The sequence below is a fragment of the Macaca fascicularis genome, chromosome X, assembly GCF_037993035.2.
Source record: "Macaca fascicularis isolate 582-1 chromosome X, T2T-MFA8v1.1".
Classification (NCBI taxonomy): domain Eukaryota; kingdom Metazoa; phylum Chordata; class Mammalia; order Primates; family Cercopithecidae; genus Macaca; species Macaca fascicularis.
In genome coordinates, this window is record NC_088395.1 from 69990018 (window position 1) to 70013982 (window position 23965).

The following is a 23965-nucleotide window of genomic DNA, read 5'->3' on the forward strand; positions in this document are numbered from 1 at the left end:
TAAATACATAAATATGATAAATAATCAATTATAGTAAAATGTTAATCTTAGAAGGTTGGTTGTGAATATTTGGATGTTCAAAACGTAATTCTTTCAATATTTCTGAACGTTTAAATATTTTATAATAAAATGTTTGAGTAAAATAATAACGGATCAATTTCTGAAATGAAATGAGCAAATGATACAACAAAGTGAATATTTATTTCTAACAACCCAGCAGTTGTCTGTGTTATCTATAAATCAATGATAGGGTGAAATAAAACCTCTCGGATTGGAACAACAAATATGTGTGGTAAAATTTTGATACTAGCTTGCAATTCATTTAAATGAAAAAGAAACAAGGAAAATATTTATCCCAATGTTGCCAATACAAAGAAATAAAAATGAAAAATAATTAAAAATTGGACAAGCACTAAAAGCAGTATTTCAAAAAGTCTATTTTAAATACAATATAGAAGATGAGTCTAAGAAATATACACATATTTTATTTTCCTCAAGATTAATGACTAGAGGTTTTTCCAACATGCCTAATCCATTTAGACGAGCAAAAATAGCGGTTCTTCTCTGAAAATTATACAACAAGGAACACAGCAGTTAAGCAGAAAAGTGAAAAAAAAAAAATTCTGAATCTGGGAAACAGAAGGAGGGCATGAAGTTCTCTTGGCTGGGACCAGCTAAATACTGGGTACAAATCCCCAGTATGGGAGAGCATGAGTGAATGCTTCTCTGCAGTCCACTTTTCCACTGGGGAATGGTGAAATCCAGGCCACAGGAGAGCACCTTAACTCCCTGAATCCCTAGCTCTATCTTGGGTAATGGCTGGGAGACTAAAACAAGGAACTGCTCTGGAAAGTGTTCCATGTACTTCCCCAGACTTGGGTACCTAAAGAAAAATGACAGTCTAGATTTTAGCTCTTAGTAAGCTCTGTGGGGTCAAGGGAGCTTGCAGCAGTGGCAGTCTTTGGCATTACAGAGATTTTCACTGGGGCATGGACAACTAGGGCTGAAACGGGAGGAGCTCCCACAGTCAGAACAGAGATAGGAGTGTAGTGTGGACTCCAGCTACTGGTACCAGAACTGAGTTTCTCTTCTAGGACCAGAGCAGGAGGAGAATTGCCTGGGAGGCATGGTATTGACCAAGTCAGTGACTTCTAATACTAGGGACTTTGTTGGAAAGTAGGAGCAAATTGCAGTGACTAGCCAAATATCCAAACTGCCTACCACAATTGGTACAGGAGAGTGAATGATGTCAGGTCTGGGGTGTGAGGGGGGAGCACATTTCACTTCTACTGGCTAAGAATGTGGCACTGGGACCACCCCTCCCTCTCTGGGCTGAGACCTTGATGAAGAAGCAGTTGCCCCTCACCCATGCATTTTTCCAGAGGCCTGAGTATCATCATGCCACCCCCAACAGGGCTGGTGCTTTAATCTACCATTGAGGAAAATAAGTGTAGGCTTCCCATGCCTGGTCCCACTTAGTTTCAATTCCAAACCAAGGCAGAACATGAGACTCATGCCCCTGAACATTCCATGGTATAATGCACCACCTGGGCCACTTGAGCAATTTTCTCAGATAAAGAGGTTGGGCATAAACACTTCTGCTACCACTTTAGCTGGCTCTAACCTGCAGGCACCAACTACTGGCATGCAGGTGAACCTGCACAGCCCATTACAATAACAGCCGACATAAGAACACAACACTCAGGAATGACAAAATGTTTTTATGACCACTGCTACCTGCATAAGCCATGCCACCCCAGCTGTTCAGTTCAGGAAATCATTAGCGCATTCACCCATTTAGTATACCTGGCATTTGAGAAAGATTATTGGCATTTGAGAAAGATCATATTAAGGGTATTTATAAGCAAGGAAATCATATGATCTTTGCCACTGCACACAGCCAAACAGCCTTACACAACATACACCAGAGTCACATCAAGAATAGCCCTCTCCATGAAAGTAAATTCGAAAATAATAAAAGACTGATACCCCAGATATGCAGAGATCAATGTAAAGATACAAGGATCATGAAAAATCAAGGTATTATGACACTTTCAAAGGATCACAATAATTCTCTAGCAATAGATTCTAACAAAAAATCCTCAAAATGCCAAATAAGTCAGAATATTGATTTTTAAAAAGCTCAATGAAATGCAAGAAAAAATCTGAAACCAATACAAAGAAATACAAAATCAATTCAGAATATAAACAATCAACTTATCAAGAATATAAATATCTTTTAGAAATCATGCCAAATTTTTCAACAATATACCAGAACAAGCAAAATAAAGAATCTCAGAACTTGAAGACATGTGTGTTGAAATAGTCCATGAAGACAAAAACTTTTAAAAAGAATAAAACACAATGAGAAAGGCCTTCAAGACTCATAGGACTAAGAGCTACCAAACTTTCAAATTGTATTCCCAAAAAGGAATAAAATTTTTTTAAATGATAGAAAACCTATTTAAAGAAATAATTGATGAAAGCTTCCAGATTATGCAAAGAAATGTAGACATACACATACGGGGGGACCAACAATCTCTTGGAAAATACATTATAAAAAGGCATTCACTATAGCATACTCTCATCAGACTGTCTAAAAAAATGTGAAAAAAGAATTGTAGGGGGGCGGAGCAAGATGGCCGAATAGGAACAGCTCCAGTCTCCAACTCCCAGCGCCAGCGACACAGAAGACCGGTGATTTCTGCATTTTCAACTGAGGTACTGGGTTCATCTCACTGGGGAGTGCCGGACGATCGGTGCTGGTCAGCTGCTGCAGCCCGACCAGCGAGAGCTGAAGCAGGGCGAGGCATTGCCTCACCTGGGAAGCGCAAGGGGGAAGGGAATCCCTTTTCCTAGCCAGGGGAACTGAGACACACAACACCTGGAAAATCGGGTAACTCCCACCCCAATACTGCGCTTTAAGCAAACAGGCACACCAGGAGATCATATCCCACACCTGGCCGGGAGGGTCCCACACCCACGGAGCCTCCCTCATTGCTAGCACAGCAGTCTGTGATCTACCGGCAAGGCAGCAGCGAGGCTGGGGGAGGGGCGCCCGCCATTGCTGAGGCTTAAGTAGGTAAACAAAGCTGCTGGGAAGCTCGAACTGGGTGGAGCTCACAGCAGCTCAAGGAAACCTGCCTGTCTCTGTAGACTCCACCTCTGGGGACAGGGCAATAACAAACACAGCCGAAACCTCTGCAGACGCAAAGGACTCTGTCTGACAGTTTTGAAGAGAGCAGTGGATCTCCCAACACAGAGGTTGAGATCTGGGAAGGGACAGACTCCCTGCTCAAGTGGGTCCCTGACCCCTGAGTAGCCTAACTGGGAGACATCCCCCACTAGGGGCAGTCTGACACCCCACACCTCACAGGGTGGAGTACACCCCTGAGAGGAAGCTTCCAAAGCAAGAATCAGACAGGTACACTCGCTGTTCAGAAATATTCTATCTTCTGCAGCCTCTGCTGCTGATACCCAGGCAAACAGGGTCTGGAGTGGACCTCAAGCAATCTCCAACAGACCTATAGCTGAGGGTCTAACTGTTAGAAGGAAAACTATCAAACAGGAAGGACACCTAAACCAAAACCCCATCAGTACATCACCATCATCAAAGACCAGAGGCAGATAAAACCACAAAGATGGGGAAAAAGCAGGGCAGAAAAGCTGGAAATTCAAAAAATAAGAACGCATCTCCCCCGGCAAAGGAGCACAGCTCATCGCCAGCAACGGATCAAAGCTGGACGGAGAATGACTTTGACGAGATGAGAGAAGAAGGCTTCAGTCCATCAAATTTCTCAGAGCTAAAGGAGGAATTACGTACCCAGCGCAAAGAAACTAAAAATCTTGAAAAAAAAGTGGAAGAATTGATGGCTAGAGTAATTAATGCAGAGAAGGTCATGAACGAAATGAAAGAGATGAAAACCATGACACGAGAAATACGTCACAAATGCACAAGCTTCAGTAACCGACTCGATCAACTGGAAGAAAGAGTATCTGCGATTGAGGATCAAATGAATGAAATGAAGTGAGAAGAGAAACCAAAAGAAAAAAGAAGAAAAAGAAATGAACAAAGCCTGCAAGAAGTATGGGATTATGTAAAAAGACCAAATCTACGTCTGATTGGGGTGCCTGAAAGTGAGGGGGAAAATGGAACCAAGTTGGAAAACACTCTTCAGGATATCATCCAGGAGAACTTACCCAACCTAGTAGGGCAGGCCAACATTCAAATCCAGGAAATACAGAGAACGCCACAAAGATACTCCTCGAGAAGAGCAACTCCAAGACACATAATTGCCAGATTCACCAAAGTTGAAATGAAGGAAAAAATCTTAAGGGCAGCCAGAGAGAAAGGTCGGGTTACCCACAAAGGGAAGCCCATCAGACTAACAGCAGATCTCTCAGCAGAAACTCTACAAGCCAGAAGAGAGTGGGGGCCAATATTCAACATTCTTAAAGAAAAGAATTTTAAACCCAGAATTTCATATCCAGCCAAACTAAGTTTCATAAGTGAAGGAGAAATAAAATCCTTTACAGATAAGCAAATGCTTAGGGATTTTGTCACCACTAGGCCTGCCTTACAAGAGACCCTGAAGGAAGCACTAAACATGGAAAGGAACAACCGGTACCAGCCATTGCAAAAACATGCCAAAATGTCAAGACCATCGAGGCTAGGAAGAAACTGCATCAACTAACGAGCAAAATAACCAGTTAATATCATAACGGCAGGATCAAGTTCACACATAACAATCTTAACCTTAAATGTAAATGGACTAAATGCTCCAATTAAAAGACACAGACTGGCAAACTGGATAAAGAGTCAAGACCCATCAGTCTGCTGTATTCAGGAGACCCATCTCACACGCAGAGACATACATAGGCTCAAAAAAAAGGGATGGAGGAAGATTTACCAAGCCAATGGAGAACAAAAAAAAGCGGGGGTTGCAATACTAGTCTCTGATAAAACAGACTTTAAACCATCAAAGATCAAAAGAGACAAAGAAGGCCATTACATAATGGTAAAGGGATCAATTCAACAGGAAGAGCTAACTATCCTAAATATATATGCACCCAATACAGGAGCACCCAGATTCATAAAGCAAGTCCTTAGAGACTTACAAAGAGACTTAGACTCCCATACAATAATAATGGGAGACTTCAACACTCCACTGTCAACATTAGACAGATCAACGAGACAGAAAGTTAACAAGGATATCCAGGAATTGAACTCATCTCTGCAGCAAGCAGACCTAATAGACATCTATAGAACTCTCCACCCCAAATCAACAGAATATACATTCTTCTCAGCACCACATCGTACTTACTCCAAAATCGACCACGTAATTGGAAGTAAAGCACTCCTCAGCAAATGTACAAGAACAGAAATTATAACAAACTGTCTCTCAGACCACAGTGCAATCAAACTAGAACTCAGGACTAAGAAACTCAATCAAAACCGCTCAACTACATGGAAACTGAACAACCTGCTCCTGAATGACTACTGGGTACATAACGAAATGAAGGCAGAAATAAAGATGTTCTTTGAAACCAATGAGAACAAAGATACAACATACCAGAATCTCTGGGACACATTTAAAGCAGTGTGTAGAGGGAAATTTATAGTACTAAATGCCCACAAGAGAAAGCAGGAAAGATCTAAAATTGACACTCTAACATCACAATTAAAAGAACTGGAGAAGCAAGAGCAAACACATTCGAAAGCTAGCAGAAGGCTAGAAATAACTAAGATCAGAGCAGAACTGAAGGAGATAGAGACACAAAAAACCCTCCAAAAAATCAATAAATCCAGGAGTTGGTTTTTTGAAAAGATCAACAAAATTGACAGACCACTAGCAAGACTAATAAAGAAGAAAAGAGAGAAGAATCAAATCGATGCAATTAAAAATGATAAAGGGGATATCGCCACCAACCCCACAAAAATACAAACTACCATCAGAGAATACTATAAACACCTCTACGCAAACAAACTGGAAAATCTAGAAGAAATGGATAATTTCCTGGACACTTACACTCTTCCAAGACTAAACCAGGAAGAAGTTGAATCCCTGAATAGACCAATAGCAGGCTCTGAAATTGAGGCAATAATTAACAGCCTACCAACCAATAAAAGTCCAGGACCAGATGGATTCACAGCTGAATTCTACCAGAGGTACAAGGAGGAGTTGGTACCATTCCTTCTGAAACTATTCCAATCAATAGAAAAAGAGGGAATCCTCCCTAACTCATTTTATGAGGCCAACATCATCCTGATACCAAAGCCTGGCAGAGACACAACAAAAAAAGAGAATTTTAGAACAATATCCCTGATGAACATTGATGCAAAAATCCTCAATAAAATACTGGCAAACCGGATTCAGCAACACATCAAAAAGCTTATCCACCATGATCAAGTGGGCTTCATCCCTGGGATGCAAGGCTGGTTCAACATTCGCAAATCAATAAACATAATCCAGCATAGAAACAGAACCAAAGACAAGAACCACATGATTATCTCAATAGATGCAGAAAAGGCTTTTGACAAAATTCAACAGCCCTTCATGCTAAAAACACTCAATAAATTCGGTATTGATGGAACGTACCTCAAAATAATAAGAGCTATTTATGACAAACCCACAGCCAATATCATACTGAATGGGCAAAAACTGGAAGCATTCCCTTTGAAAACTGGCACAAGACAGGTATGCCCTCTCTCACCACTCCTATTAAATATAGTGTTGGAAGTTCTGGCTAGGGCAATTAGGCAAGAGAAAGAAATCAAGGGTATTCAGTTAGGAAAAGAAGAAGTCAAACTGTCCCTGTTTGCAGATGACATGATTGTATATTTAGAAAACCCCATTGTCTCAGCCCAAAATCTCCTTAAGCTGATAAGCAACTTCAGCAAAGTCTCAGGATACAAAATTAATGTGCAAAAATCACAAGCATTCTTATACACCAGTAACAGACAAACGGAGAGCCAAATCAGGAATGAATTTCCATTCACAATTGCTTCAAAGAGAATCAAATACCTAGGAATCCAACTTACAAGGGATGTAAAGGACCTCTTCAAGGAGAACTACAAACCACTGCTCAGTGAAATAAAAGAGGACACAAACAAATGGAAGAACATACCATGCTCATGGATAGGAAGAATCAATATCGTGAAAATGGCCATACTACCCAAGGTAATTTGTAGATTCAATGCCATCCCCATCAAGCTACCAATGAGTTTCTTCACAGAATTGGAAAAAACTGCTTTAAAGTTCATATGGAACCAAAAAAGAGCCCCCATCTCCAAGACAATCCTAAGTCAAAAGAACAAAGCTGGAGGCATCACGCTACCTGACTTCAAACTATACTACAAGGCTACAGTAACCAAAACAGCATGGTACTGGTACCAAAACAGAGATATAGACCAATGGAACAGAACAGAGTCCTCAGAAATAATACCACAAATCTACAGCCATGTGATCTTTGACAAACCTGAGAGAAACAAGAAATGGGGAAAGGATTCCCTATTTAATAAATGGTGCTGGGAAAATTGGCTAGCCATAAGTAGAAAGCTGAAACTGGATCCTTTCCTTACTCCTTATACGAAAATTAATTCAAGATGGATTAGAGACTTAAATGTTAGACCTAACACCATAAAAATCCTAGAGGAAAACCTAGGTAGTACCATTCAGGACATAGGCATGGGCAAAGACTTCATGTCCAAAACACCAAAAGCAACGGCAGCAAAAGCCAAAATTGACAAATGGGATCTCATTAAATTAAAGAGCTTCTGCACAGCAAAAGAAACTACCATCAGAGTGAACAGGCAACCTACAGAATGGGAGAAAGTTTTTGCAATCTACTCATCTGACAAAGGGCTAATATCCAGAACCTACAAAGAACTCAAACAAATTTACAAGAAAAAAACAAACAACCCCATCAAAAAGTTGGCAAAGGATATGAACAGACATTTCTCAAAAGAAGACATTCACACAGCCAACAGACACATGAAAAAATGCTCATCATCACTGGCCATCAGAGAAATGCAAATCAAAACCACAATGAGATACCATCTCACACCAGTTAGAATGGCGATCATTAAAAAGTCAGGAAACAACAGGTGCTGGAGAGGATGTGGAGAAATAGGAACACTTTTACACTGTTGGTGGGATTGTAAACTAGTTCAACCATTATGGAAAACAGTATGGCGATTCCTCAAGGATCTAGAACTAGATGTACCATATGACCCAGCCATCCCATTACTGGGTATATACCCAAAGGATTATAAATTATGCTGCTATACACGTATGTTTATTGCAGCACTATTCACCATAGCAAAGACTTGGAATCAACCCAAATGTCCATCAGTGACAGATTGGATTAAGAAAATGTGGCACATACACACCATGGAATACTATGCAGCCATCAAAAAGGATGAGTTTGCGTCCTTTGTAGGGACATGGATGCAGCTGGAAACCATCATTCTTAGCAAACTATCACAAGAACAGAAAACCAAACACTGCATGTTCTCACTCATAGGTGGGAACTGAACAATAAGATCACTTGGACTCAGGAAGGGGAACATCACACACAGGGGCCTATCATGGGGAGGGGGGAGGGGGAAGGATTGCATTGGGAGTTATACGTGATGTAAATGATGAGTTGATGGGTGCAGCACACCAACATGGCACAAGTATACATATGTAACAAACCTGCACGTTATGCACATGTACCCTACAACTTAAAGTATAATAATAATAAATAAATTAAAAAAAAAAAGAATTGTAAAATTATCAAGAGAAAAGTGTCTACTGAACCACAAGGAAACCCTATCAGACTAAGTGAAGACATACTAGCAGAAAACTTAAAAGTCAGAACAGAATGGGATAGTATTATCAAATGCTTAAGAGAAAGCTGCAATCAACAATTTTATATCCAGTTAGATTAAGCTTCAAAGAAGGAGAAATAATTTCCAGAGAAGCAAACGCTGAAGAAATTCATCACTACTGCACTAACTTACGAGAAATGTCCAAAGGAATACTAAACATGGAAATTAAAAGTCAATATTCACCATCACGAAAACACCCAGAAAAACATACCTCACAGGTATTATAAAACCATCACACAAAAGATGAAGAGAAATAAATCAAATGGTGATTTAATAGAATATCACCAAAGACTAATAGAGAAAAATAAAGAATTTATAAAACAGCTGGATAATACTTTTATACATTTTTATTTTTTAACAATATGACAGTAACTAAATGTAACATATCATTATTAACCCTAAATATAAATGGATTCAATGCTCCACTTAAAAGACACAGATTAACAAAATGGATTTAGAAAATCATGATCCAACCATATCAAGCTTACAAGAAACTCAGTTTACCTGTAAAGATACATTTAGACTGAAAGTAAGGTATGAAAAAATATTATGTGCAAATAGAAACAGAAAGCAGGGGTCACTATATTTATATCAGATAAAACAGTCTTTAAATCAGAAACAGTAAAAAAAGACAATCATATTACAGAAGATATGACCAAGTAATCAATTCAGTAAGAGGATATAACAATTCTAAATTTATATGCACCCAACACCAAAGCTCCCACATTCATAAATAAATATTAGTAGACCTAAAGAAAAGATATACAGCAATTCATTAATAATGGGGGACTTCAGTGTCCCACTTAGCGCACTAGACCGATCAATGAGACAAAAAATATCAACAAGGAAACTTTGGATTTATGTTGAATTTTAGACCAAATGGACCTAACAAGCATTTATACAACATTTCTACCCAACAACTGCAGAATATACATTCATTCTTCTCACTGCACATGGAACTTTCTCCAAGACAGGTCATATGTTAGGCCACAAAACAAGCCTTAACACATTTTTAAAAACTGTAATCATATCAAGTATCTCCTCAGACCACAATGGAAAAAACAGAAATACTAAGAGGAAACACTGAAAATATACAAATGCACGGGAATTAAACAACACACTCCTGAATATTTAGGTCAATAAAGTTAAGACAGAAATTTAAGAAAATCTTTGAAATGAATAAAAATGGAAATATATGCCAGAACTTCTGGGATATAGCAAAGCCAGTGCTATGAAGAAAGTTTATAGCAGTAAATGCCTACATCAACAAAGTAGAGCAATCAAAAAATAACAACCTAATGTCACACCTCAAGAAACCACCAAACCAAGAACAAACCCAAAATTAGCAGAAGAAAACAAACAAACAAATAAATAAATAAATAAATCAGGGCAGAACTACATAAACTACATCAAAAACCAAACCAATACAAAGGAATCAATAAAACAAAAAACTGGTTCTTCAAAACAAAAAAGGTTTCTTTTTTGTTTTGATAAACAAAACAAAACAAAAAGAAGTGATGAACATAACTGATAAACCACTAGCTAGATTAACTACTACAATTCATACCATACACAAAAAAATGATCATCAGATACTATTTTGAACAACAAATGCTCACAAACTTAACAACCCAAAGACAATAGATACATTTTGGGACACAACTAACCTCGCAAAAACTGTAAAAGAAATAAATAGAAATCCAGAACAGACCAACAATGAAGAAGGAGATTGGAACAGTAATAAAAAAAAAAAAAAAAAAAAAAAAACAAAAAAAAAAAAACAAAGCAAAAAAATCCATACCCATACAGATTCACAACTGAATTCTACCAAACCTACAAAGAACAATTAATACCAATACTCCTGAAATTGTTCCAAAAATGTGAGGAGGAGAGAAGTTCCCTTACTTCAATCTATGAAGCCAGTATCATCCTGATATAAAAACCAAACAAGGACATAGAAAATAGAAACCAGAAAAAGTACAGACCAATAACACTGATGAACACTGAAGCAAAAATCCTCAACAAAATACTAGTGAACCAAATCCAACAGCACAGCTCAGAGATACTACACAATGATCAAGTGGGTTTTATAACATAGATGAAAGGATGGTTCAATATACACACATCAATATATGTGATACATTATATAAAAATAATTGAGAATAAAAATCATATGATCATCTCAATATACTCAAAGAAAACTTTTCATAAAATTTAGCATCCCTTCATGTAAAACGCTCAATAAACTATAAAAAGAACATAACTCAAAATGACAAAGACCATATACAAGAAATGCAAAACCAACATCATAGTCAATAGAGAAAAATTGAAAGCTTTTCCTCTAAGAACTTAAATAAGTCAAGAATGCAACTTTCGCCACTCATACTAAATATAGAACTAAAAGTCCTAGCCAGAGCATTCAGGAAAGAGAAAGAAATAAAAGCCATCTAAGTTGGACAAGAGGAAGTAATATTATTGCTATTTGCAGATGTTATGCTTATATATCTATAAAATCCTAAAGATTCAAACAAAAATCTCCTAGACTTGACATATAGTTCAATACAGATTTAGGATACAAAAGAAAGGTATAAAAATCAGTATCCTATTTATACAACAATAATCTTAGCTGAGAACCAACTCAAGAAGGAAATTCCATTCACAATATCTACAATAATACTCAGGAATATATTTAACCAAGAAGGTGAAAGAAAAACTGCAAAACACTGACAAAATAAATTATAGATAATACAAATGGAAAAACATCTCATGCTCATGAATTGGAAAAATTAATATAGTTAAAATGACCATACTGACCCAAACAATCTAGAGATTAAATCCAATCATGTCAAAATATAAATGTTATTCTTTCACAGAATTAGTAAAACAATAGTGACATTCACACAAAACCAGAAAAGTGTGTAAATGGCCAAAGCAATCCTAAGTGAAAAGAACAAAGATGGAGGCATCACATTACCTGACTTCAAATTATACTACAAGGCTATAGTAACCAAACAGCATGAAACTGGTATGAAAATGGACACATATGTTAATGGATCAGAGTAGAGGACCCAGAAATAAAGCCACATGTCTACAGTCAACTGATCTCTGACAAAGTTGACAAGAACATACATTGAAGAATGACACTCTTTTCAATCAATGGTGGTGGAAGAATTAGATTGTCATATTTAGATGAATGAAATTGGAGTCCAATCTCTCACTATATACAAAAATCAACTCAGGGTGGATGGATTAAATACTTAAATACAACTGGGTGCAGTGGTTCATGCCTGTAATCCTAGCACTTTGGGAGGCTGAGGCGGGAAGATTGCTTGAGTCCAGGAGTTTGAGACCAGCCTGGGCAACATGGCAAAACTCCATTTCTACAAAAAAGATACAAACATTAGCCAGGCATGTTGGTGCACACCTGTAGTCCCAGTTACTTGGGAGGCTGGGGTGAGAGGATTACATAAGCCCACGAGGTCAAGGTTGTAGTGAGCCAAAATTGCTGCACTACAGCATGGGCAACAGAGAGACTCTTTAAAAAAAAAAAAAAAAAGACTTTAATATGAGACATGAATGAAACTATTAAATACTAGAAGGGAATCCAGGAAAATCTCTTCTGGATATTAGTTTAGGCAAATGATTAATGATTAAGAAATCAATAGGATGGGCAACAAAATCAGAAAGAGACAAATGGCACTTAAACTAAGAAGCTTCTGCACAGCTTTCCTTGCCCTGCCAGTGTGCAGGAATGCAGTATGACCCCCTCCACTCACCAAACACCATTGTAAATAGAGCCTTGGCAGACACAGAGCCAGCCAGTCCCACCCCTGCCAGTACCTTACTCTTGCACTAACACTCAACAGAAAACAGTGGATACTTCCCTGCCCTGAGCAGCCACTCCTGATTGTGGAGCACTAAGAAGGCACCCAGACTTGTGCCTGCCAGAAGCCCACCCTTGAGCCAGCACCATCTCCAGCATGACCACGTGCCCCATGAGCTAACATCTGAGCCAACAACATTGCCAGCATGACAATGGCCACCATCAGGGGCTGCCTGTACCTCCCTCCCACCCTGCATTGCCTTTACCACTGTGGTAAATATTTGCAGGGAGGCAGGCACCCTGGGACCAACTTACCACACTGCTGCAGCTGCTGCTACTGCTGCTGCTGGCATGTGTGAATGAGGAAGGATCTGGCTGTAAACATACTATAAAACGCTTTGGCTGACACTACCCATTGGAGTGTAGTGAAAAGCAGTCCAGGAGCACCTTGACCCTCATTATGCAGTAAATTCCTAAATTCAAGGAGGCAGGGAACAAAGTTGAGACCCAATACAAGTTCCCCACAGTTAGAGAATGTAGTCCAAAAGTTGGGAGGTAAGCGCTGGCCACCTAAAATCTTTCAGAAATGAAGCCAGTTGGCTGTAAGGACTAAGATCTGATTGTTTTCTTAATCTTATCCAAATTCCTATGTAAGGGATCTGAGGAATCATGCCCTACAAACTATAAATTATCATCTGATGGGTTTTATTTAACCCTACATATCGTGACTTACTTTCCAATCTGACTCTCGCATAACCTTATGTGACAAAGAAGAAAATCACAATATTTTATCCCAAAATGCTTCTTTGTCATATTTTGAAATGGCCCTTCAAAGTCATCCTTTATGGGGGAAATTTGCATATGCAAAAACTCTCTAATAATACAGCTAGATCTTTTTCTTCCAGGCCCTCCCAATCCTGAAGATATTAACTGAGATTCTAGCACCTTTTAAAGATCTGAATAGGGAATATTTGTCATCTATTGTCTCTAAGGGCAGCCACTATGAGACTTCAGAAACCTTGGTCTCCATAATCTTTTATCTTAACCTGAACATTTCCTTTCTATTAATCCCAGGTCTTCACACAAACTCGACCAATAGTAAACAAGAAAATGTTTAAATTTACCTATAGCCTGGAAGCCCCTTCTTCGAATTTTCCTGCCTTTCTAGACCAAACCAAAGTATTTCTCAAATGTATTACTGATGTTTCATGCCTCCCTAAAATGTATAAAACCAAGCTGCACCCCAACCACCTGGGACACATGCTCTCGGGGCCTCCTGAGAGCTGTATCACAGGCCATGGTCACTCATATTAGGCTCAGGACAAATCTCTTTAAATATTTTATGGAGTTTGACTCTTTTAATCAACAGCTGCATCCAACTTATACCACAATCAAGCCCTCAAAGTAATTAGATAGGATAAAATAAAGAAAGCAACAGCAAAGATTGTAGGAAGATAAGCACAGAAAGAAGAGAAAGAATCAACCCAAGAATCCTGACAACTCAAAAAGCCCGGGTACCTTCTGTCCTCCAAATGACCACATCACCTCTCCTGCAAGAGTCCTGAACCAGGTTGAGATGGCTGAAAGGACAAAAATATAATTCAGAATATGAATAGGAATGAAGATCATTGAGCTACAGGAGTACACTGAAACCCAATCCAAGGAAGCTAAAGATCATGATAAAACAATTCAGAAGTTGACAGACAAAATAACCAGTATAGGAAATAACATTACTGTCCTGATAGAGATGAAAAACACACTATGAGAACTTCACAATGCAATCATAAGTATCAGTGGCAGAATAGACCAAGTGGAAAGAAAGAATCTCAGAGCATGAAGCCTATCCTTTTGGAATAAGACAGACAAACAAGAACATACAAATATAGAATGCAAAGGAATGAGCAAAACCTTTGGGAAGTATGGGATTATGTAAAGAGACCAAATCTACGATGCAATGAAAGAGATAGTGAGAATGGAATCACTTGGAAAACATATTTCAGGATATCATCCATAAGAACTTCCTCAACCTAGATAGAAAGGTGACCATTTAAATTCAGGAAATGCAGAGAACCAGTTAGATACTTTACAAGGAGATCATCCCCAAGAAACATAATCATTGAATTCTCCAAGGTCAAATAAAAAAAAAAATTGTTAATGGCAGCTAGAGAGAAAGATCAGGTCACCTACAAAAAGAAGTCCATTAGACTAACAGCAGACCTCTCAGCAGAAACCCTACAAACTAGAAGAGATTGAGGACCAATATTCAACATTCTTAAAAAAAATTCCAAACCCAGAATTTCATATCCATCCAAACTATGCTTCATAAGCGATGGAGAAATAAAATCCTTTTCAGACAAGCAAATGCAGAGGGAGTTTGTTATCAGCAGACCTGCCTTATAAGAGCTCCTGAAGGAAGCACTAAATGTGGAAAAGAAAAACAGTTACCAGTCACTAAAAAAAAGACACTGATGTAAAAACACACCAGTGACACTATAAGCAACAACATAAATAAGTCTGCAAAATAACCAGCTAATAATATGATGACAGAATCAAATCCACACATCAATAGTAACTTTGAATGTAAATATGCTAAATGCCCCAATTAAAAGTCATAGAGTGGCAAGGTAAATAAAGAAACAAGACCTAAGACTATGCTGTCTTCAAGAGGCCCAGGAAGTAAGACACAGGAAGACAGATACCTCATGTTCTCACTTATAAGTAGGAGATAAACGACATGTAAACATGGACTTAGAGTGTAGAATAATACACAATGTAGACTCAAGGATGGGGATTTGGAAGATGAAACATTAATTAGTGGATAAAATGTACATTATTCTGGTGATGGATATAATAAAAGCCCTGACTTCACCACTATACAATATATCCATGTAACATTATTACACTGGTACCCCATAAGTTTATACAAATAAAATAAAATGAATACAGTCATACAGCCTACTGGTATGCATGTACAATGTGAAATATATTAGAGTATATTATTTTTCTATTTTCTATTATTGATATGTAACATAAATTTTACTATTTTAAAATGTGAACTTCAGCAGTTTTCAGTATATTCACAATGTTGTGCAACTATTACCACAATCTAATTAGAGAATATTTCCATACTCCCATGTTCATTAACGTATACTCTCAATAATCTTCATCTCTAAGTCATTGGCAAACATTTATCTACTTTCTGGCTCCATGAAATTGCCTACTCTTGACATCCTTTTTCTTCCAAGGAGCATCTTTTCAACATTCATCCATTTTGGAGCACATATCAGTAATTAATTTAATTTTATGGCCCAATATATTATTGTTTTGCTGTACCACATTTTGTTTAACCATTGATAGACATTTTTTTTGTGTACAAGATTTTGTTTGAACATATGGTTTCAATTCTTATGGTTATAGAGTTAGGATTAGAATTGATAGGTCACATTGGCATCCTACAGAGAATTATTTTATAAACTGTGAAAGTATTTTCCATAGCGGCTGCACTATTTTACATTCCCTCCTTCAATATATGAGGATTCAAATTTTGCCAAATCACCAATGCCATTTATTTCCTTATTAAAATATTTCTAGCCATCCCAGTGGATATAAGAGCATCTTATTGGTTTGCATTTCCCTATATGATTAATGATGTTGAACATATTTTTGTGTGTTAATTTGTCATATATATATGTGTCTTCTTTGGAGAAGTATCTATTCAAATAATTTGGTTGTTCTTTAATTGACCAAATTATTTTTATTTTTCTCTTTTTATTGTTATCTTAAGTGTTCATTATATGTTATGTTCACTAGACTCTAATCAGATATATTGATGGTTTGAAAATATTTTCTCTAATTCTGTAGATTGTCTCTTCATGATAGTGTCCTTCAATGTACAAAATAAATTTTGAAGTCAAAGTTATCTATTTTGTCATTTCTTGCTTGATCTTTGTGTCATACTTCAAAAAGGTGCCTAGGGTACATGGGCACAACGTGAAGGTTTGTTACATATGTTATCCATGTGTCATGTTGGTGTGCTGCAACGATTAACTCATCATTTACATTAGGTATATCTTCTAATGCTATCCCTCCCCACTCCCCCCACCCCACAACAGGCCCCAGTGTGTGGTATTCCCCTTCCTGTATCCAAGTGTTCTCATTGTTCAATTCCCACCTATGAGTGACATAAAGTATAATTTAAAAAAACAGAAAAAAAATATATTTTTTTCCATACTACCTCCACCTTAAAAAAAAAGTTAATGTAAGTTATTTTGCTTTTGGGAATCTTTTATAAATTTTTATAAATGGAAATACAAACAGTTTGATGTGTACCATTTTTCATCAAAACACTATGATAAGAAAATTTTCAAAAATTTATAAATGCCCAATAATAGGGAAATGATTAAATAAGTTATATTAAGAGGAACGACTAGTATACTGTCATTAAAATAATATTTTAAAATAATATTTAATGGTAGGACAAAATGATTACTGCATAATTGAAAGTAACATAGAGAGTTTAGAAAAAAAGGTGCCTAATCAAATGTCATTAAAATTTTCATTTTTTATCTAAAAATTTTATACTTTTATCTCTCCCATTCAAGTCTTTGATCTACTTTTAGTTAATTTCTATACATTTGAAATATGAGTGCAACTCCATTATTTTTTATGTGCATATCCATTTGATCCAGGACCATTTGTTGAAAAGTCTATTCCTTCCCCATTAAATGGTCCTGGCACTCCTTTCTAAGATCAATTGAACATTAATGCATGGGTTAATTTCTGGACTCCGAATTCTATTATATTACCTTATATAGGTCTACCCTTATGACAGTAGCACTTTGTATTAACTACTATAGCTTTGTAGTAATTTGTGAAAACAGGAAGTGTGGTTCTCCAAATTTCCTCTGCTCTGTCTAGATTGTTTTGGCAATACTGAGCCCCAATTTTCCAATTTTATGATCAGCTTCCATGTTTCTGCAAAGACAAGACTGTTGTGGTTTTGAAAGGGATTTCAGAGAAACTTAGAGGAAAATACAAACTTTTTTTCCCTCTATGCTCATCTGACACAGCACAGAATACTGCACATCTACTAATATGCAAGGATTATTTCCCTACACACCAAGCAATTCTTCAGTGGACACCTACTGGGTATTCTATTATTCAATTCAATTCTGAGAGTATTGAGTTGGGCTAAATAGTGTCAGATCTTGTGAGATAGCACAAGATCATATCTCACAAGATCTAGTGTGCTAAATCTTGTGAGATGGAGCCCTCACAGGTTGAGGCCTCCATCTCACAGGAATCTCCCTGCTTCAACCTGTACTTCTGAGTGTCCAGCTATGTGTCAGAATTCCCATAGCTCCCAACTTAGCTTTAATTGGGCAGGACAGCTTGTGGAACTCAGGAAACATGTACATTTACTAATATAGTATTTTTTTTAATGGAATGGATTTTTACTTTCTAGAATTTTTTAAAATTATACTTTAAGTTCTAGGGTACATGTGCACAACGTGCAGGTTTGTTACATATGTATACATGTGCCATGTTGGTGTGCTGCACCCATTAACTCATCATTTACATTAGGTATATCTCCTAATGCTATCCCTCCCCCCGCCCCCCACCCTATGACAGGCCACAGTGTGTGATGTTCCCTTTCCTGTGTCCAAGTATTCTCATTATTCAATTCCACCTATGAGTGAGAACATGCGGTGTTTGGTTTTTGGTCCTTGCGATAGTTTGCTGAGAATGATGGTTTCCAGCTTCATCCATGTCCCCACAAAGGACATGAACTCATCTCTTTTTATGGCTGCATAGTATTCCATGGTGTATATGTGTCACATTTTCTTAAACCAGTCTATCATTGATGGACATTTGGGTTGGTTCCAAGTCTTTGCTATTGTGAATTGTGACACAATAAACATACATGTGCATGTGTGTTTATAGCAGCATGATTTATAATCCTTTGGGTATATACTGGGTATATACCCAGTAATGCGATGGCTGGGTCAAATGGTATTTCTAGTTCTAGATCCTTGAGGAATCGCCACACTGTCTTCCACAATGGTTGAACTAGTTTATGGTCCCATCAACAGTGTAAAAGTGTTCCTATTTCTCCACATCCTCTGCAGCACTGGTTACTTCCTGACTTTTTAATGAATGCCATTCTAACTGGTGTGAGATGGTATCTCATTGTGGTTTTGATTTGCATTTCTCTGATGGTCAGTGATGATGAGCATTTTTTCATGTGTCTGTTGGCTGCATAAATGTCTTCTTTTGAGAAGTGTCTGTTCAAATCCTTCACCCACATTTTGATGGGGTTGTTTTTTTCTTGTAAATTTGTTTGAGTTCTTTGTAGAATCTGGATATTAGCCCTTTGTCAGATGAGTAGATTACAAAACTTTTCTCCCATTCTGTAGGTTGCCTGTTCACTCTGATGGTAGTTTTTTTTGCCATGCAGAAGCTCTTTAGTTTAATTAGATCCTACTTGTCAATTTTGGCTTTTGTTGTCATTGCTTTTGGTGTTTTAGACATGAAGTCCTTGCCCATGCCTATGTCCTGAATGGTATTGCCTAGTTTTCTTCTAGGGTTTCTATGGTTTTAGGTCTAACATTTAAGTCTCTAATACATCTTGAATTAATTTTTGTATAAGGTGTAAGGAAGGGATCCAGATTCAGTTTTCTACACATGGCTAGCCAGTTGTCCCAGCACCATTTATTAAATAGGAAATCCTTTCCCCATTTCTAGTTTTTGTCAGGTTTGTCACAGATCAGATGGCTGTAGATGTGTGGTATTATTTCTGAGGACTCTGTTCTGTTCCATTGGTCTGTATCTCTGTTTTGCTACCAGTACCATGCTGTTTTGGTTACTGTAGACTTGTAGTACAGTTTGAAGTCAGGTAGCATGATGCCTCCAGCTTTCTTCTTTTGGCTTAGGATTGTCTTCGCAATGTGGGCTCTTTTTTGGTTCCATATGAACTTTAAAATAGTTTTTTCCAATTCTGTGAAGAAAGTCATTGGTAGCTTGATAGGGATGGTATTGAATCTATAAATTACTTTGGGTAGTATTGCCATTTTCACGATTTTGATTCTTCCTATCCATGAGCATGGAATATTCTTCCATTGAGCAGTGGTTTGTAGTTCTTCTTGAAGAGGTCCTTCTCATCCCTTGTAAGTTGGATTCCTAGGTGTTTTATTCTCTTTGTAGCCATTGTGAATGAGAGTTCACTCATGATTTGGCTCCCTGTTTGTCTGTTATTGGTGTATACGAATGCTTGTGAATTTTGCACATTGATTTGTATCCTGAGAATTTGCTAAAGTTGCCTATCAGCTTAACGGGATTTTGAGCTGAGACGATGGGGTTTTCTAAATATACAATCATGTCATCTGCAAACAGGGACAATTTGACTTCTTCTTTTCCTAATTGAATACCCTTTATTTCTTTCTCCTGCCTAACTGCCCTGGCCAGATCTTCCAACACTATGTTGAATAGAAGTCGTGAGAGGGGTCATCCCTGTCCTGTGCCAGTTTTCAAAGTCAATGTTTCCAGTTTTTGCCCATTCAGTATGATACTGGCTGTGGGTTTGTCATAAATAGCTCTTATTATTTTGAGATATGTCCCATAAATACTTAGTTTACTGAGAGTTTTTAGCATGAAGGGCTGTTGAATTTTGTCAAAGGCCTTTTTTGCATCTATTGAGATAATCATGTGTTTTTTGTCTTTGGTTCTGTTTATACGATGGATTATGTTTATTGATTTGTGTATGTTGAACCAGCCTTGCATCCCAGGGATGAAGCCAACTTGATCGTAGTGAATAAGCTTTTTGATGTGCTGCTGGATCGGGTTTGCCAGTATTTTATTGAGGATTTTTGCATCGATATTCATCAGGGTTATTAGTCTAAAATTCTCTTTTTTGTGTTTGTCTCTGCCAGGCTTTGGTATCAGGATGATACTGCCGTCATAAAATGAGTTAGGGAGGATTCTCTCTTTTTGTATTGATTGGAATATTTTCAGAAGGAATGGCACCAGTTCCTCTTTGTACCTCTGGTATAATTTGCCTATGAATCTGTCTGGTCCTGGACTTTTTCTGTTGGTAGGCTATTAATTATTGCCTCAATTTCAGGGCCTGTTATTGGTCTATTCAGGGATTCAACTTCTTCCTGGCTTAGTCTTGGGAGGCTGTATGTGTCCAGGAATTTATCCATTTCTTCTAGATTTTCTAGTTTATTTGCATAGAGGTGTTTATAGTATTCTCTGATGGTAGTTTGTGTTTCTGTGGGATGGGCTGTGATATCCCCTTTTTCATTTTTTATCGCACCTATTTGATTCTTCTCTTTTCTTCTTTATTAGTCGTGCTAGTGGCCTATCAATTTTGGTGATTTTTCAAAAAACCAGCTCCTTGATTCATTGATTTTTTGAAGGGGTTTTTGTGTCTCTATCTCCTTCAGTTCTGCTCTAATCTTAGTTATTTCTTGTTTTCTGCTAGCTTTTGAATTTGTTTGCTCTTGCTTCTCTAGTTCTTTTAATTGTGATGTTAGGGTGTCAATTTTAGATCTTTCCTGCTTTCTCTTGTGGGCATTTAGTGCTGTAAGCTTCCCTCTACATACTGCTTTAAATGTGTCCCAGAGATTCTGGTAGGTTGTGTCCTCGTTCTCATTGGTTTCAAAGAACGTCCTTATTTCTGCCTTCATTTCATTATGTACCCAGTAGTCATTCAGGAGCAGGTTGTTCGGTTTCCATGTAGTTGAGTGGTTTTGAGTGAGTTTCTTAATGCTGAGTTCTAGTTTGATTGCACTGTGGTCTGAGAGACAGGTTTTTATAATTTCTGTTCTTTTGCATTTGCTGAGGAGTTCTTTACTTCCAACTATGTGGTCAATTTTGGAATAAGTGTGATGTGGTACTAAGAAGAATGTATACTCTGTTGATTTGGGGTGGAGAGTTCTGTAGATGTCTATTAGGTCTGCTTGGTGCAGAGCTGAGTTCAATTCCTGCACATCCTTGTTAACTTTCTGTCTTAGTGATCTCTCTAATGTTGACAGTGGAGTTTTAAAGTCTCCCATTGTTACTGTGTGGGAGTCTTGGTCTCTTTGTAGGTCTCTAAGGACTTCCTTTATGAACTTGAGAGCCCTGTATTGGGTGCATATATATTTATGATAGCTCTTCTTGTTGAATTGATTCCTTTACCATTTTGTAATGGCCTTCTTTGTCTCTTTTGATCTTGGTTGGTTTAGAGTCTGTTTCATTAGAGACTAGGATTGCAACCCCTTCCTTTTGTGTTTTCTATTTGCTTGGTAGATCTTCCTCCATCCCTTTATTTTGAGCCTATGTGCGTCTCTGCACGTGAGATGGGTCTCGTGAATACAGCACACTGATTGGTCTTGACTCTTTATCCAATTTGCCAGTCTGTGTCTTTTAATTGGAGCATTTAGCCCATTTACATTTAAGGTTAATATTGTTATATGTGAATTTGATTCTGTCATTATGATGTTAGCTGGTTATTTTGCTCATTAGTTGATGCAGTTTCTTCCTAGCATCGATAGTCTTTACAATTTGGCATGTTTTTGCAGTGGCTGGTACCGGTTGTTCCTTTCCATGTTTAATGCTTCTTTTAGGAGCTCTTGCAGGGCAGGCCTGGTGGTGACAAAATCTCTCAGCATTTGCTTGTCTGTAAAGGATTTTATTTCTGCTTCTCTTACGAAGTGTAGTTTGGCTGGATATGAAATTCTAGACAGAAAATTGTTTCATTTAGGAATGTTGAATAGTGGCCCCCATTCTCTTCTGGCTTGTAGAGTTTCTGCCAAGAGATCAGCTGTTATTCTGACGGGCTTCCCTTTGTGGGTAACCCGACCTTTCTCTATGGCTGCCCTCAACACTTTTTCCTTCATTTCAACTTTGGTGAGTCTGACAATTATGTGTTTTGGAGTTGCTCTTCTCAAGAAGTATCTTTGTGGCGTTCTCTGTTTTTCTTGAATTTGAATGTTGGCCTGTCTTTCTACATTGGGGAAGTTTTCCCCCATAATATCTTGCAGAGTGTTTTCCAACTTGGTTCCATTCTCCCTGTCACTTTCAGGTACACCAATCGGACGTAGATTTGGTCTTTTCACATAGTACCATATTTCTTGGAGGGTTGTTCATTTCTTTTTGCTCTTTTTTCTCTAAACTTCTCTTCTTGCTTCATTTCATTCATTTGATCTTCCATCACTGATACCATTTCTTCCAGTTGATTGTATCAGCTAGTGAACCTTGTGCATGCATCATGTAATTCTTTTGCCATGGTTTTCAGCTCCATCAGATCATTTAAGGTCTCCTGTATGCTGTTCATTCTAGTTAGACATTTGTCTAATATTTTTTCAAGGTTTTTACCTTCTTTTCGATGGGTTTGAACATCCTCCTTTAGCTCAGAGAAGTTTGTTATTACCGATTGTCTGAAGCCTTCTTCTCTTGTCAAATCATTCTCCATCCAGCTTTGTTCCATTGCTGGTGAGGAGCTGCATTCCTTTGGAGGAGAAGAGGCACTCTGATATTTAGAATTTTCAGCTTTTCTGCTCTGGTTTCTCCCCATCTTTGTGGTTTTATCTACCTTTGGTCTTTGATAATGGTGACTCACAGATGGTTGGTGTGGATGTCCTTTCTGCTTGTTAGTTTTCCTTCTAACAGTTAGGACCCTCAGCTGCAGGTCTGTCAGAGTTTGCTGGAGGTTCACTCAGATCCTGTTTGCCTGAGTATCACCAGCAGAGGCTGCAGAACAGCAAATATTGCAGAATGGCAAATGTTGCTGCCTGATCCTTCCTCTGGAAGCTTCATCTAAGTGGGGCACCCAGCTGTACGAGTTGTCAGTCAGCCCCTACTGGGAAGTGTCTCCCAGTTAGGCTACTCGGGGGTCAGGGACCACTTGAGGAAGCAGTCTCTCCATTCTCGGATCTCAAACTCCATGCTGGGAGAACCACTACTCTCTTTAAAGCTGTCAGACAGGGATGTTTAAGTCTGCAGAAGTTTCTGCTGCCTTTTGTTCAGCTATGCCCTACCCCCAGAGGTGAAGTCTATAGAGGTAGGCAGGCCTCCTTGAGCTGTGGTGGGCTCCACCCAGTTTGAGCTTCCAGGCTGCTTTGTTTACCTACTCAAGCCTCAGCAATGGTGGACGCCCCTCCCCCAGCCTTGCTGCCACCTTGCAGTTCAATTTCAGACTGCCATGCTAGCAGTGAGCGAGGCTCCATGGGCATGGGACCCTCCAAGCCAGGTGTGGGAAATAATCTCCTGGTGTGCTGTTTGCTA

At 38.2% G+C, this 23965-nt stretch overlaps 1 protein-coding gene across 32 annotated transcripts in view; it reads right to left on the reverse strand.

The window, feature by feature from the left end:
• The window catches only part of SPIN4 (spindlin family member 4), a 287004-nt gene that overhangs the window by 142709 nt on the left and 120330 nt on the right, over positions 1-23965 (reverse strand). For 4 of the 32 annotated variants that reach the window (XR_012429762.1, XR_012429747.1, XR_012429748.1 and 1 more), the window contains one exon: positions 14216-14277. The exons of the other annotated variants lie outside the window; for them this stretch is intronic. The gene's annotated coding sequence lies outside the window, so the exon portion shown is untranslated. The remainder of the gene's footprint in view (positions 1-14215; positions 14278-23965) is intronic. 32 annotated transcript variants of the gene reach the window in all.